This window comes from Sphaeramia orbicularis, chromosome 3 (assembly GCF_902148855.1).
Source record: "Sphaeramia orbicularis chromosome 3, fSphaOr1.1, whole genome shotgun sequence".
NCBI lineage: Eukaryota > Metazoa > Chordata > Actinopteri > Kurtiformes > Apogonidae > Sphaeramia > Sphaeramia orbicularis.
In genome coordinates, this window is record NC_043959.1 from 54,615,815 (window position 1) to 54,634,403 (window position 18,589).

An 18,589-nucleotide genomic window follows, 5' to 3' on the forward strand; every position below is an offset into this window, starting at 1 on the left:
ACTTACTGAGCTATCTGTTCTCATGCACTTTGAAATGCAAATTTATGCAAGGCTTTCCTATCTCTTGTATTGGGGGGGGGGGGGGTGTCTACTGTGCATGTGCCATTTATGACAAGAGTCTATGTGGTAAAGGGAGCTGAATCTAAACTAGACTACAGTCTAATCAAGAGAAGCCAACTGTCTCATTCAAATAGTATTTGAGTCTGCATGAAAAACAAGCGGACAGCCACAGTAGGTATGGAATGTGTACAGGTGGAACTATAGAACAGGAATATTAAATGTCTTGGAGTTGGCATGGAACACAGCCTGTGATTGAGTCACACCTCTACTGTATCCTGTTGTTTCTAATTTTAAATTATTTGGAATGTAATGGAATTCACTGCCATAGCTAGGGATGGGAATCGATAAGAATTTAACGATTCCGATTCCATTATCGATTTTGCTTATTGATCTGATTCTCCTATCGATTCTCATTTGGTGAGGGAATAAAAGAGTACAAACGGGTGTGTTTGCATTAACTGTCTTTTATATTTCCATCTCTGCACAGAAAATATAACATATACAGTATGTACAAATAATAATAACAGATGATGCCAGGCCTGGTTCGGGGGGTGGGGGGGTTGTGCAGTGAAAGTGAAACTTTAGACGCTTTACTATTTCCTCTATTGCTGCATGTCCACTGCATGGAACCAGTTCGACTCGGCTCGGCTCCCGTTGTTGTGCACCTCATGTCCTTTCCTCTACCTTCAGAAACTTGTATTTGGGTACGACGTTTGTTGCCCGCACCAGAACCGGAACTGGGCCCGGTGTTCACTCTGCTGCTACATTCACAAGCGTCGCTAAGTAGTGCATCAAATACGTGACATTCCTGTAAATGAATCACATGCTGTGGACAAATGTTTGAGCAGATTGGAGGGATTCCACCCTTTTGAAGACATGGAGCCTTTGACAGTGTTCCAGTGGACCTGGTGTCGTCTGTTTAGACCGTTTCTGCCTCAACGCCATGTTGGCTACGTTCTGACCAAAACAATGCAGCGTACGCATGACGTCATGGTGCATGCGCAACGAGGGCAGAATCTATTAGCAGAATTGTTAAGCAGGCAGGCAAACGATTCCAAGGAACTGAGCTACTGGGATCTGGTTCTCAAAAAGAACCGGTTCTCGATTCCCATCCCTAGCCATAACTGAGACCAACCTTAGTAAAGTCAGCTTTTTACTTTGGTTCCAGAAGTGGTCACATCAGTGAGGTTAAATTGTATTCATTTTATTAGTGTATCATATTTTTTTTTTTTTTTTTAATGTGATCTGAAGCATTTTTAATATTAATTTTGCTTCGCTTCGCTCCCTTGAACCCCCACCAGGGCTCTGATCCTAGACCCCACCATTCTCCTGTGCCCCCCCCCCCCCCCCTCCCCCCCCTTCCATTTTAGTTCAGGGTCCACATACAGCCCAGTTTGACTGATAATAGCATAATTGCCTAAAAATAAGGAGAACCCCTGATAACTCTTTGTCTTTAGTGCAAAAAAAGTAAATAGAGTTTTGAAAATGTTTACTGTACAAAAAATTTGAATATCCTGAAAAAAATGAAATTTCTTAAGAAATCAAGTGTCATTTTAACAATATCCTCCCAAGACCCAGAAAAGTAAATGTTTTGACTGTTTTTGCAATAAATAATTGCCTTGATTGGAAACAGCATAATGCAACAGTTTTTCCAGATACAATTTTTATTTTAATTTTATGTTTTTATAGAATGTCCTTTGCAGTGGACAGGATTTTTTTTTTTTTTTTTCTAAATAAAGCTTTGAAACTCTTGTCCCCTACAGAGGACAAAAAAGCATTGCTGAGTCACAGGAGGATATTATGACTCAGCTTATCATTTATACATAAATGACACACAAAAACGCCACAAAACACAAAAAAGGCACAAAACATTGAGTAACAGGCCTAGTATTGTTAAACATTTGGAGTTTGGAACTAAAATGAGTTTAACACCTTTGACTGTTAATATTTTCATTGTAATTTTTGCACTTTCCAAATTCATCCCACAGGCCAGATTGGAACCCTTGGCTGGCTGCTTTTGGACCATGAGCCATATGTTTAGCACTGCTATAGAATAAATAGAACATAGAATAACAGTGAATGATAAAGCATATAATAATAATAATAATAATAATAATAATAATAATAAAATCTTTACAAACTAGTAAAAAGAATAAAATAGAACAAAGACAAAGGTGCAGTGTAAAGAATAATAGCGCAAATGTAGGATGGACTTTTTGGTGCAAATATATGCAAGGAAACCTTAGGTCTGTGTCTCTATGGAGTAAAATATAAATGCACTTCCACCCCCAATAATTTAGTCAACTCCTGAAAAAACTACACTCACCATTTTGACTAATCGACTAATTGATTATTCATGCACATCCCTGGTAAATAAATAACGACATTTACCCACATGTAGAACATAATGAGCCGTTTTTTCAGTTATAGGAAAAATACTGTATTTCACAATATTGACTCTATAATTAAAAAATAGAGAAGCTCAAAGCACAAATAATGTTGATGACCAGTGTAAATCATTACCGTCTACTTGATATGCATAAGTGAGGCTGGAGCTCACTTTAGTGTGTTTTTTTTGCTCAAGTCTAATTGGGTTAATTAATCTCGCTGCAGATCCTGAGCATAATAAGATTAAACATTACCAATGGTAGTGGACTTTTCCAGCCAATCAGATTTACACTCCGGTCCCAAGTGAACTGTTTATTTTCAATTAGATCTGAAAATGAAGAATGTTCTGGCAGAGTGTGGGGGAGGAACAGCACCTCTCTGAAAGGCTGCCATGGCCTGCTGCTTGTGTTCACACTCATTTTCTGTGGAAACTCCTACTTCTAAGCCTCGCTCTCTAACACACACAGAGCATTCATGCTGAAATTAGGGTTCCTATTGAACTTTTTATCTATTTTTCTGAACTCGCTATTATGTCGAAAATTAAGCTGTTGTGAAACTACAAAAGAAACATCAGTACATAGTAAAACTTTTAGAAATAAATATAGTATTTATAATATATATAGGATAAATAATACTAAGTGGTGATAAATCCCTTAATATGATATAATATAAATATAGTATATATAATACACTGGTCTACAAGGAAAATGCTTCCAGAATAAAAGTAATGAAATTTTACCACATGAGAGTCACTGATAAAGACAAATCAAGTAAAAAATGCTGGTTGGCTGAACTTTCCAAGATACAGCCTTGGGTCAAAATATGAAACTCAAGAATTAACGAGAGAATGGGTTTGACTCAAAAGGAATATTTGTCTCAGAGCTACAAGATCTACTTCAAAACACTGTCTGCACATTAGAATACATTCACTTTACAGGTTCTATTTAGTGGAAGATTTATAAAACTATTATATAAATGTACATAAACCAATATATATGTGTAATAACACTTAATCATATACCTTGAAAACATCAGCAAACCGGCACTTTTGTCATTTATTTTCCAATTAATCTTATTAAAATACGTAACATTTAGCACATTTAATGTCTGAAGCAAATCATTTCTAAAAAATTGTAGACCAGTGATATCAGTATTACCCCGACCCCCAAAGGGGAGGCAGGGGGTATTGTTTTTGGTTCGGTTTATTTGTTTCTTTGTTGTTAACACTCACGCAGCAAAACTATTGGTTGAATTCATATCAAATTGGGTATATAGATTGCCAGTGACCCAAAATAGATCGGATTACATTTTGGGAAAAGTAGGTCAAAGTTCCAATTTTTTTTATGAATTTTTGCAATCCTTTTTTGTCATTTACTTATAATGGGTGAAATTTCAAATGTCTATAAAAACATCAGTTTTGTTTCAATTTACTTCAAACTTGGTGCATATATAGAGGCCATTGATATGCTGACATCATCACATGCATAGACATGATGACATCAGCTGGATCGATGCCAAAATAAGCTACACTACCTGTGAGGGGCGGGGTTTGTTGTGCCTGGCACCACTTGTTTATTTTTAGATTTACTTTTTATTGGATTTAATTTTTATCTGTTCCAAAATGTCACAGATTTTATCAGGTTGGTTAATTTAAACATTATGCTTACATCCTGAAAAAACTGTGCTAGTTTGTTCAAACAGTCCATCCGGTCCAATAGTATATACACATGTCTATGGTACCAGCCACTAACAAGGAAGAAAACCAAGGTCATAATTTGTAGTTCGCTCATGGTTTAATAATTTTGTTGAACAAGAAAAATTGGTTTTGGCAGAGGTTTATGTTCTCTGGATGACCTTCTAGTTATTAACCCTTTCATGCACGAATTATGAGAACCTTAATCAACATTTTTTCCTGAGTGTTTTTATTCCTCTTTAGGCATGAAAAAAACAATGTGATAGAAATTTTTAAAATAATTTAAATTTTTTTAAAAAAATACATTTAAAAAAAGTAATAATGACAAAAAAATTCTTATGAATCTATTTTTCATGAAGTTTCAAAAATGTCCACTCAGCTGGACACCACACGTTTAATTTTTGACGCACAGAAACATGTATTTACTGATAAATTGTGTGAAAACTGTGAGGAAGGTTTGTGATTCTGGGGGTTTATCCTCAGGAGAGATCTACATAATGTTACCAGTTCATGTCAGAAAAGATATGTAGTGTCTTAAAACTTTAATAAAGATATGTGTAAAGAAAAAACAAAAACAAAAAAAAAAACAACGAAAAGAACAACAAAATCCATGAATATACAAGAGAACAGCTGTAGAATAGCTGTCCACTGTAGTGACCACTATGCACGAAAGGGTTAATGTGTTGTTTTACCATCATAACAAACCAAAACTGTGTATGTAACAGAGAGAGAATGAATGGTTTCATGGCTGAAATATTCTCATTTAAGTTAGGTCACAAGTGAAACGTACGTACTTATAATGGGCGAAATTTCAAATGTCTATAAAAACATCAATTTGTTTCAATTTACTTCAGACTTGGTGCATATAGAGGCCATTGATATGCTGACATCATCACATGCATAGACATGATGACATCAGCTGGATCGATGCCAAAATAAGCTACACTACCTGTGAGGGGCGGGGTTTGTTGTGCCTGGCACCACTTGTTTATTTTTAGATTTACTTTTTATTGGATTTAATTTTGATCTGCTCCAAAATGTCAAAGATTTTATCAGGTTGGTTAATATAAACATAATGCTTACATCCTGAAAAAACTGTGCTAGTGCTAGTTTGTTCATACAGTCCATTCAGTCCAATAGTATATACACATGTCTATGGTACCAGCCACTAACAACAAGGAAGAAAACCAAGGTCATAATTTGTAGTTCGCTCATGGTTTAATAATTTTGTTGAACAAGAAAAATTGGTTTTGGCAGAGGTTTATGTTCTCTGGATGACTTTCTAATTATTAATGTGTTGTTTTACCATCATAACAAACCAAAACTGTGTATGTAACAGAGAGAGAATGAACGGTTTCATGGCTGAAATATTCTCATTTAAGTTAGGTCACAAGTGAAACGTACGTACTTATAATGGGCAAAATTTCAAAAGTCTATAAAAACATCAATTTTGTTTCAATTTACTTCAAACTTGGTGCATATATAGAGGCCATTGATATGCTGACATCATCACAGGCATAGACATGATGACATCAGCTGGATCGATGCCAAAATAAGCTACAATACATGTGATGGGTGGGGTTTGATGTGTCTGGCACTACTTGTTATTAATATTGTTTTCAGGGCATTGCCAATGTTTAAAAATGAATGAGCAGAGTTAGGAGAGAGTCACAGTTTGACCAAAAATATGACTTAACCCATAAAGACCCAAACGTCCACTGGTGACACAAACCATCTACAGATATAAACTGTTTAATACCCGTTGATCGCCTAATCCTATCAATACATGTACATAATTAGTGTAAAATACAGTTTGTTATCTTTTCATGGTCATCAGATTTGACCCATTTGGACGTTCAGAGGCTCCGTAGTTACCATGGAAACGCTGTCATCTTGTACAACATGGATTCGCCAGTAAAACCCATGGAGTTGGATCAATGACAGTGGATGGAGACACTTGTTTTTACATTCATTTAGCAATATCTTTGCAGAAAAGTAACTTTTTCTTAATTTTTCCTCTATTTTGATATAATTAAATTCTGTAAATTGGCTTAAAATTTGATTTGATGTGATCTATCTCTCCTTTATGTGAAGCACTTTGTAACACGTTGTTTTAAACAGTGCTATATAAATAAAGCTTTACTTACTTACTTACTTAATCATTAACATTGAATTTACTCTGAGTTTTTTTATGAACATCTACATGATCTGTGAATGAAATACAGGAAAATACATGATTTACACCAAAAAATGCAAAACACAGAGGATAATATTTTTTTTTTTTAAAAATTGGTGACAAGTCAGTTAAACAAGGTAGAAGTAGAGAAAAATTCATGCGGGAACTGCCACAAAAGTACCAATTATGCTATGAGGCTAAAAATATATCAATCAGTCAATTTCATTTATGTATGTTCGGCTTCATCAGGGACGTATTTGAACTGAATTAATTCAAGAAACATGAAGAATAAGAATGCAGGAGTCGTTTCAGATATGACCCATTTGGACGTTCATAGGCTCCATAGTTACCGTGGAAACACTGTCATCTTCTACAACATGGATTCACCAGTAAAACCCATGGAGTTGGATCAATGACAATGGATGGAGACACTTGTTTTTACATTCAGTTAGCAATATCTTTGCAGAAAAGTGACTTTTTCTTAATTTTTCCTCTATTTTGATATAATTAATATTGAATTTACTCAAAGTTTTTTATGAACATCTACATGATCTGTGAATGAAATACAGGAAAATACGTGGTTTACACCAAAAAATGCAAAACAGAGGATAATATTTTTTAAAAAAAATTGGTGACAAATCAGTTAAACAAGGTAGAAGAAGAGAAAAATTCATGTGGGAACTGCCACAAAAGTACCAATTATGCTATGAGGCTAAAAAGATATCAATCAGTCAATTTCATTTATGTATGTTCGGCTTCATCAGGGACGTATTTGAACTGAATTAATTCAAGAAACATGAAGAATAAGAATGCAGGAGTCGTTTCAGATATGACCCATTTGGACGTTCATAGGCTCCATAGTTACCGTGGAAACGCTGTCATCTTCTACAACATGGATTCACCAGTAAAACCCATGGAGTTGGATCAATGACAATGGATGGAGACACTTGTTTTTACATTCAGTTAGCAATATCTTTGCAGAAAAGTGACTTTTTCTTAATTTTTCCTCTATTTTGATATAATTAATATTGAATTTACTCAAAGTTTTTTATGAACATCTACATGATCTGTGAATGAAATACAGGAAAATACGTGGTTTACACCAAAAAATGCAAAACAGAGGATAATATTTTTTAAAAAAAATTGGTGACAAATCAGTTAAACAAGGTAGAAGAAGAGAAAAATTCATGTGGGAACTGCCACAAAAGTACCAATTATGCTATGAGGCTAAAAAGATATCAATCAGTCAATTTCATTTATGTATGTTCGGCTTCATCAGGGACGTATTTGAACTGAATTAATTCAAGAAACATGAAGAATAAGAATGCAGGAGTCGTTTCAGATATGACCCATTTGGACGTTCATAGGCTCCATAGTTACCGTGGAAACGCTGTCATCTTCTACAACATGGATTCACCAGTAAAACCCATGGAGTTGGATCAATGACAATGGATGGAGACACTTGTTTTTACATTCAGTTAGCAATATCTTTGCAGAAAAGTGACTTTTTCTTAATTTTTCCTCTATTTTGATATAATTAATATTGAATTTACTCAAAGTTTTTTATGAACATCTACATGATCTGTGAATGAAATACAGGAAAATACGTGGTTTACACCAAAAAATGCAAAACACAGAGGATAATATTTAAAAAAAAAAAAATTGGTGACAAATCAGTTAAACAAGGTAGAAGAAGAGAAAAATTCATGCGAGAACTGCCACAAAAGTACCAATTATGCTATGAGGCTAAAAAGATATCAATCAGTCAATTTCATTTATGTATGTTCGGCTTCATCAGGGACGTATTTGAACTGAATTAATTCAAGAAACATGAAGAATAAGAATGCATGAGTCATTTCAGATATGACCCATTTGGACGTTCAGAGGCTCCGTAGTTACCGTGGAAACGCTGTCATCTTCTACAACATGGATTCACCAGTAAAACCCATGGAGTTGGATCAGTGACAGTGGATGGAGACACTTGTTTTTACATTCAGTTAGCAATATCTTTACAGAAAAGTGACTTTTTCTTAATTTTTCCTCTATTTTGATATAATTAACATTGAATTTACTCAAAGTTTTTATGAACATCTACATGATCTGTGAATGAAATACAGGAAAATACGTGGTTTACACCAAAAAATGCAAAACACAGAGGATAATTTTTTTTTTTTTTTTAAATTGGTGACAAATCAGTTAAACAAGGTAGAAGTAGAGAAAAAATCATGCGGGAACTGCCACAAAAGTACCAATTATGCTATGAGGCTAAAAAGATATCAATCAGTCAATTTCATTTATGTATGTTCGGCTTCATCAGGGACATATTTGAACTGAATTAATTCAAGAAACATGAAGAATAAGAATGCATGAGTCGTTTCAGATATGACCCATTTGGACGTTCAGAGGCTCCGTAGTTACCGTGGAAACGCTGTCATCTTCTACAACATGGATTCACCAGTAAAACCCATGGAGTTGGATCAATGACAATGGATGGAGACACTTGTTTTTACATTCAGTTAGCAATATCTTTACAGAAAAGTGACTTTTTCTTAATTTTTCCTCTATTTTGATATAATTAATATTGAATTTACTCAAAGTTTTTTATGAACATCTACATGATCTGTGAATGAAATACAGGAAAATACGTGGTTTACACCAAAAAATGCAAAACAGAGGATAATATTTAAAAAAAAAAAAAATTGGTGACAAATCAGTTAAACAAGGTAGAAGAAGAGAAAAATTCATGCGGGAACTGCCACAAAAGTACCAATTATGCTATGAGGCTAAAAAGATATCAATCAGTCAATTTCATTTATGTATGTTCGGCTTCATCAGGGACGTATTTGAACTGAATTAATTCAAGAAACATGAAGAATAAGAATGCATGAGTCATTTCAGATATGACCCATTTGGACGTTCAGAGGCTCCATAGTTACCGTGGAAACGCTGTCATCTTCTACAACATGGATTCACCAGTAAAACCCATGGAGTTGGATCAGTGACAGTGGATGGAGACACTTATTTTTACATTCAGTTAGCAATATCTTTACAGAAAAGTGACTTTTTCTTAATTTTTCCTCTATTTTGATATAATTAACATTGAATTTACTCTGAGTTTTTTATGAACATCTACATGATCTGTGAATGAAATACAGGAAAATACGTGGTTTACACCAAAAAATGCAAAACAGAGGATAATATTTAAAAAAAAAAATTGGTGACAAATCAGTTAAACAAGGTAGAAGAAGAGAAAAATTCATGCGGGAACTGCCACAAAAGTACCAATTATGCTATGAGGCTAAAAAGATATCAATCAGTCAATTTCATTTATGTATGTTCGGCTTCATCAGGGATGTATTTGAACTGAATTAATTCAAGAAACATGAAGAATAAGAATGCAGGAGTCGTTTCATTTAAAACTGAAAGGCTGGAGTCTGTGGAAAATATTTAAAATGCACCACTTAAATCCACAGCATGAAATACTATAAAGTGAGGGTATTATGGAATCTAATATGTCTCATTGTTAGAATAAGCTTATTATCAGCTGGCATATTTTTGCAACATGAATAGATTACAGAAGAAAGAAACTACATTAAATCAGGAATGTAAAGGTGTGAAGAAGAAAAAGAAAATGTTAATTAAGACCCAAATATCCACCGGTGGCTAAAAGCATCTACTGATTTAAAATGTTTAATCCATGGTAATCCAACTAATCCTATCAATACATGTAAATATTTGGTGTAAAATACAGTTTGTCATCTTTTCATGGTCATCAGGTATGACCTATTTGGACATTCAGAGACTCCATAGTTACCGTGGAAACACTCTCATCCTGTACAACATTGATTCACCAGTAAAACCCCTGTCGTATGAAAAATGACAGTAGATGGAGACACTTGGTTTATGTTCAGTTAGTGATAGACTTTGCTGACAAACTCACTTTTTCTTAAGTTTTGTCTGTTTTTAGTGTGATAATCCTCAAATGTAATCTCAGCATGATGATTAAAGTACATAATCAGTAAATTAAATATAGGAAAATACCTGATTCTGACTGAAAAAAATTAAAAATAGAGGATAATGTTATGATAAATGTTGATAAGAAAGGTTGAATAGAGGGAATTGTCACAAAAGTAGCACCAGGTCTTTATGGGTTAATACTCTATAATATGTTTTAAGACCTGGTGCTCTTGTTTATATTTGCAGTGCTTGTACTAATGTGCCAAAATTGTATACAATATTTAGAACATTAATCATCTCATCAGCCACCTCCTCTTGTGGAGTTCCTCATATTCACCACTTGACTTTCTTTTGATTAAACTGGAAATAAATTGACTACCAAAATCCATTTCAGGGTAAATTTGAGAAATAGGTCATAGAGTTGCTGCATCATGCTTCATTTTGAAATATCTGTCACACCAAGATTGGTTTAATACTAAATTCCCAAGGCTCAGAAGTTTGACCATATTTTTGACTGATGGGTCCGATGTGTTTGGGTGTGAAGGATCTCTGCACCTAAATCTTTAAGTGGGAATTAAACTTGTGACATTTTTTTTCCGCTTTCACAAGTTTTGTATCACATTAATTTAACAACCCCTTCCATTTCATTATTCCAACCAAAAAATGTCTTTACCATAATTGGTTTCGCAGTGACGCGTCGCTGCAGTAGAGTTCAGTTTTTGTCAAACCTGGGTTTTTTCTCATTTCCAAATGACTTTCATTAGAGAAGTCTCGCATGACTCCAGCAATTGGAAGAGTTGTGTGAAGAGAACTAGGGGTGATTTCCACTCGCTGAGAATAATGTGATGTGAAAGAGAATATATAACCTTTGTCAACCATGTTTTCAGATATACAACTCAGAAACACATTGTGAAATCACTGTTTAAACAAACAAATAAATGAGTAACTGTGGAGTTTCAGCTCGATTCAGCTTTAATTATGCTTCTTGCCTTAGTAATAAATGGGGAAAAAAAACCTTTATATCATTAATTTTGGTATATGACCATGTTAGAGGACTTAGTGAGATTTAACTTGCTTGAAAAATAACTTATTTGATCCTAAATTACCCCTGGAATCATCCCCAGACAAATATATCAGTGTGCATGACTCCGAACAAGCACATGCAACTAAATCCAGGAGAAAGAAGAACTCATTGAGAGCGTAACGCTTGGCCTCCCTCAACTTCTATTGATTTGCTCCCCAGCTGAGTTCAAGGTGAATGACACAGCTGTCAGATGGATAGGAGGAAGAAAGAGGAAAAGGTGGAAGAGATCATGAAAGATGGGCATTAAGTGTCACAGTAAGAGAAAAAAAAGTCATTGGAGAAAATGCAGAAGGAATGGATGTGGAGGGTGGAAAAAGAAAATTCAAGTGGCAAAAAAGGGGGACGTAGGTAGTAAGACAAAGCATAGATCAGAACCTTAACTCTGTGAAGCCTGAACCATTAAATCATTGACAGAAAATTCCAGTTTTTTGAAACTGGAGCCTGTTATGACCCTGGGTCATAATTTGTCTATTTATATGTATATGTGTTTTCTGTTTATTGTGTGTGTTCTCCCCCCGTCCTGTAGGTGTGCTGTGCCCTTTTGTGTCTGTTGTGTTGCAGGAAGCAGATTGGTGGAGGGTGATTGCCCGGCCCCTTTAAAAATGGCCCCGGAGCTTCCATTCGTTCTCTCTCTTGCCTCCTGCCAGCTCTCAACCCTGTGTTCTGTGTGTGACCGTCAGTCTTCGTGTGCTCGTGTGAAATTCGATTGTTTATAGTTGTAAATAGTTTTTGAAAATTGAACCTTTTCTGGTAGGGGAGGTCGGCTCTTTTGTTTTCCCATTTTCTCCTGTTTTTCGGTTAGGAAGTTAGGTAAGTTTTCTGTATTTTATTTCGTGCATTTATTTTTGATTAGGTAAGTTAGTTAAACTAGAAGAGATTTTGTTTGTTGTTTTCGCCGCTCCCTCCCCTAACCCTTCCTTAGTTGTTGAGCAAAATACTAACTAGAAGCACTCGGAGAGCACAGACCTCCGCCAAAGCTGATCAGTGGCCCCCCCGTGGGCCCCCCCACCCCCGATCACCACCAAAATTTAATCATTTCTTCCTTATCCCATTTCCAACAAACCCTGAAAATTTCATCCAAATCTGTCCATAACTTTTTGAGTTATGTTGCACACTAACGGACAGACAGACAAACAAACAAACCCTGGCAAAAACATAACCTCCTTGGCGGAGGTAATAAGAAATATTGTGAATTTTTAGTTTCGACTGACGTGTGTGCTTGGGAGCTGGGAGGGGACAAAAGCAGAGCATATTATGTTCGTCCTGGTGAACCCCTAGGCCGGGGCGTAGCAGAGCCTTTACTGGTCCTTCTGAACAACCCAAAAAAACTTTTTTTCAAATATCAATTTCCATGTGTCAATTTTGTATCATATTTGATACATCGGGTCTCAGTGTTCAAATATTATTATTTTTGAACAAACAAAAACATAATATAACACAAACATGTCTAACCAATTGATAATTCCTTTTCAAAACTGGCAAAGTTCTGCCTCCTTCCTCATTAATGACAGTCTTGTAGTGTCACTGGAAAGGCCTGTGGTGAATGAATTCTTCCCCCCTGGTGGATTATCTGTGTGTTGCATGTTTCTAATTGTATACATCAGGTTTTTCAAAAAAAATTAAAAAAAAAAAATCACATTGATCAGAGAGGGCTTCAAAACTCATGTATCAAACATGATACATTTGGCATTATAGGGTTAACTGTACCTAAAAGGGCCTATGTGTAGTATTTCTACTTTTAAGTATCGAAAATGACCTTAACTTATCATCAGAGTGCTTAGAATAAAGAGTCCTGAAGTTGTACCAAAGGCTGTATTGGATTGTAGAGAGAACAACATATATTCATGCCAACTTATGTGACCACTAGAGGGAGTAGTGAGTCACTCTGCTAGTGACGAAAACTAACCTTTGGCAAGAAAATGAAGATGACCTTTTCATTGCATTTTCATATCAAAATGATAAGATGGGATGAGAACCACTAAGAAACAACTTTCAGAGTCAAAGAAAGTATCAAAAATGATAAAAACTAGAATTGATATTGTTTTCACGGCTGGACACAGCTAGAAATAAAAAGAATGGACTTGCAGTGTTTCTTCTACATGGCTGAGTCTAGTTATGAGACTTATGATGGTATGAAGTTATGTGATGTTATTATCTTTGCTAAATTTGCCATTTGTTCAGCAACTGTTCAGACTAAGCTGTGACCGTTCTGACCTTGTTTAAATGATGAATGAATGTACAGAAAACAGAGGTGATGTGTGGTTTTACTGCGATTGTTTTTAGTCTAGAAACAGAGCTAGGCTAACAGAGCTGTAATGTAAACCAGTGATACGCGAAGTTAGCGCTATTTTGCACCTTTGAAAGACGCAACCCTTAGTGCACACTGGGCTGGATCTATCAAAGGTTTGCATGTATTAAGACGTGTGGAAAACTTATTGCACACGCAAAAAAATGTACAAACTGATTTACTAACAGTGACACTAAGGGTTGTGTCTTTCAAAGGTGCAAAATAGTGCGTCTGCATCCAGTTCGTACATTTGCCACAATGAATATGCAATATGGGGCGTTTACACCCAGTTGTATGTGTGAAGGGAGGAGAAAATGTAAATATACTAATTTAGCACACGCAAAGTGATTTATCAAACCCAAAAACAATTTTGCTTCTAGAAACTGTGTCTATATTTAACACGTCTCAAAAGGAGGAGCAAACGGTTTGGATGTGTAATTACACACACATGGAAGTGGTTAGGAGACAAAAAAATGATGACACGAGATGCAGAGAATGCATTTTACACCCTCGTTCTGAACATTTTTGGAGTGACGGAAGAAAAAATAATTGAGACATATGCACCCCCCCCACACACACACACACACACACACACACACACACTTTACGGGACTCTTTTCCACTCCTGATGATTGTGATTAAAAATACACACCGACATTCGGCTACAGTGTGACAAAATTATGTGTGCGTGACAGTCATTCAATCCAACTACCCCCCCCCCACACACACACACACACACACACACACACACACACACAAATGTGCCACATGCACACACACTTTTAAAATGAAAAATAACTGAATGAATGAATCATGCATTACCTTCTATGACAAAACTCCTCCAACATTACATTACCGTGCGTCTGGATCATTCAGTCAGTGTTCCCATTAATGGTGGTTTAACCCAGCACAGTTTTTACAGCGTATTGTCTCCAGTAGCACACGCAAAACCCTCATTTAAATAGGGCGGTCTCCAAGACTTTGCACCTGTTGTAATTTGTGCAAGCAATCTTGGTAAATGACTCACAAACCGTGGTCACACCCCACACGCAAAATTCTAGACTGCGCTAGCAAATTACTACACGCAAATTGGGATCTTAGTAGATCCGACCCACTGTTAGTAAATCACTTTGTACATTTTTTTGCATGTGCAATGAGTTTGCACACGTTTTAATATGCACAAACCTTTAGCAGATCCAGCCCTTAGTGCTGATTTGTTAGTGGTTTTGGTTGTCTTCAGTTTGATCTGGTGTGTGACTTCCCCTGCAGATGAGAATTTGGATTATATATAACGCCTTTATCGGGCTTTACACTCATATACGACACTCTCTATCGTTACACCTTCAGTTCGTGACAGGTAAAAATGGAGCAAACAATATAAAACACACACTCTCTCTGTAAAGAGTGTAAATCACAGATGTGTGCTTTCCGAAAGTAAAGGAATATTGAAACAGCCTTCACAGTAGAAACTGATTTACATAATAATGTCTCCGAACTTTAGCTCTTCACTTGTGTCTCGGCACAAGTTCTACCTGTATGTCTGTGTCAACAAAACTATGTTTTATTGATGGTAAAAGCTCATCTCTACAGTCCAGAGTGTCGGGGCATCAATGGAAATACATCACGGAAAGGAAGCAGTCAACTTCACCCTCCACACTGACAATAAATCTGAGGGTGAGAGGGCCTTGTAGGGTACGTGAAAAAACTCATTCTCGCTGATGAGAAAGGTACGTGACGCAAAAGGACACTCCATCTAAAATGGGCTTCTGTCAACACAGGAATGTAAGAGATGGAGCTGCAGCAGAAGGGGGAGAGGGAGATGAGCAGTGGATATGTGAAGGACAGCAGATGAGCAGTTGCCTACACACAGAATCATATTCTCCAGGTCTGTCAACAATGCACTCGTAAAATACAGTTGATTCCAACAAACGTATTAGAGTGTCAGGGGCATGGACAATTGAGAAACGGACTAAGGAGTATAGAGGGGAAAATTGGACGACAAAAGCGGTTGGAGGAAAAATAACTGCTTCTACCGCAGACTAAAACAGAGGAGATTAGAGCAGCTGGAAGAAGAACAGCTTCTGGCCTTGAGTTGTGCGAGTAATCCCACACTCACCTGACGTCTGCACATCCCCAGATGTTGTTACCTGTAGTGTTTATTGTAGCGGTTTGAATCTTTTCTTTTTAAGCACATTTTTATTGCTCAACATTAGAGAACAAGGCAGAATGCGTCCAATTTAAGCTGAAAACTAACAGTCACTCTTTAGCACGTACTTTTCAAGCCATTTGTCGATGAGATTCACAAATATTTGACACTGTCTTTGTGAAACTCTCACTAACAATAAAATCTGGTGAACTTTTAGATATAGATACAATTTTATTAATTACAAACAGCTTGTGAAGCAATGTTACAGTGCATATTATCACTAAAGGAGCCTTATGTATTATATACCAATATAATTATATACTTTATACCATGTTTTTTTGAATAAAGGGGGTGTCCATGGCTCAGGGGGTAGAGCAGTTTCTGTCCTTGTCAGTCCATTGTGTCTTTGGGCAATGTACTTCACGCACCTTGCCTCCAGTGTCACTCACACTGGTGTATGAATGCCTATGAAAAGCACTATAGAAATCTAATCCATTATTATTAAAGAGTTCTGATGTCACAACAAAGACATCAGTTGTGGAGATATGCAATGAATTATGAACTATCACAGACCGATGACTCACTACGACATTTTGCAATTTACCAAACTGTTGTGGCGATTATTAATTCATATGTGGATTATTTTTTACATGTATATAGATTATAAAAATATGTTTGTGTTGAGAGACATTTACATATAAATCCCAATATACATTTGTGAATCCTTCTTTGTGCATTTATTGATTATGAGACTGATCTAACTTTGTACAAATCACCTTCATTTTCTGTCTGTCAGTAAAAGATGCATTAAAGATCTGTTTGGAATCATCCAAGTAAAGTCATAACTGTCACAGTTTAGTCTGAATCGTGGCTCAACAAATTAATTTAACAACGATACTAACATCACATAACTTTGTTCCTTCCGTCAACAGTTGTACTAAATGGTCATTTTATCACTATTTATTCTGATCAAAGATTTCGAAACACAGGAGAAGACAGTGATATCCTTTGTGGGAGCACATACAAAAGTTCATTGGTGAATATTGTTTTAAATCCTGAAGGTACCAAATATAGCATTTTAACATAACATTGTAGTTATAGCTTTATAATCAAACTCACAAGTTAGAAGAAATTTCATTCTTTAAAGGAGTGATATTTTGCTTTTGTAAATGGAATTATGCATTTTAAAACATTTCCCTGTGGTCTACATAAACTGTAAATGCTATGCTTGGGTCTGAATTCTTCATTAATTCAACTCCACAGGTTCATCTTCAACCCTATTTCTGAGTAATGACACTAGAAAGGTCATTTTGAGCGCTGGCCCTTTAAATGCAAATGAGCCACTTCACATCCCCACCCCCTCCAGGATGTTGGCTGTGCTGCTCTGTCCTGTTCAACCAACAACTGAACATTTTAGGTAATCGGCTCAACATTTGGACATATTTTCAGTATGGACTACAACCGCTGCTGCTGATAAACAATTATGTCGTACTTGGAGAAATGTTCTTCGGAAGTCTTGACCTTATATGTGCAAATATCGTGAGGTAACTAGTTATAGACGTAACAAATTGAATAGAAATGAAAATGGGTTGTAGAAATCCACTCGATTCTTGCCAAAATGAATATAAAGATAGCTTTGCAGCACCTGGAGGGTTCAAATTCAAAGTTTTTGAACAATTAGAGTCCAAATACACAAATAAATGAACCAAAGACTAATAAAAGTGAGTTTAGCAAAATATGACCCCTTTAACTTTAGAACTGTAACTATTGATGAACTCCCTCTAGTGATCGCAAAATTTCATAGTGACTCATCGGTCTATGATAGTGACTAAATTCATTGCATACCTCCACAACTGACATCTTTGTTAGAATATCAGAACTCTTCATTCAAAACACATGGTATAAAATATATTTAAATAGGTATATAATACGTAAGGCTCTTTTAGTGGTAACATGCACTGTAGCATTGCTTCACAAGCTGTTTGTAACTAATAAAACTGTATCTGTATTGAAAAGTTCACCAGATTGTATTGTTAGTGAGAATTTCACAAAGACAGAGTGTCAAATATTTGTGAATCTCATTAACAAATGGCTTGAAAAGTACGTGCTAAAGAGTGACTGTTACTTTTCAGCTTAAATTGGACACATTCTGCCTTGTTCTCTGATGTATCATTTATTAATTTATATGTGGATTATTGCCCTGCAATGAACTGGCAAAATGTCCAGGGTGTACCCTGCCTTCGCCCCTATGTAGCTGGGATAGGCTCCAAGTGACCCCCGTGACCCTAGTGAGGATAAAGTGGGTTCAGATAATGAGTGAATGAATGTGGATTATTTTTACATTTGTATAGATTGAAAAATATTTTTGTGTTGACATATTTATATATAAATCAGATCCAATCCAACTTTATTTATAAAGCACTTTAAAACAACCACAGAGGACCAAAATGTTGTACAGAAGACTAAAAGCACAATAAAATTAATAAAAAGTATTAAGAAACAGTAAAATCAAGTAAGTAAAACAAGTTAAAATATAAAACAGAAACAATAAATCCCAGTATACATTTATGAGTCCTTCTGTGTGTATTTATTGATTATGAGACTGATCTAATTCCATAGTTTGTGGTTTTACTGTGGATGGTTTCTGTCCAAAAACAGAGCTAAGCTAATGCTGGTTTTCACAGTGGAATCAGCTCAGTTTGCTCTGATCTATTTCCAGTGTAGACATAGAAGTTAGTGCAGCTGGTCATCATCGTGACACAGAATAAACTTTTATGACGTTATCTTTTAATACGACG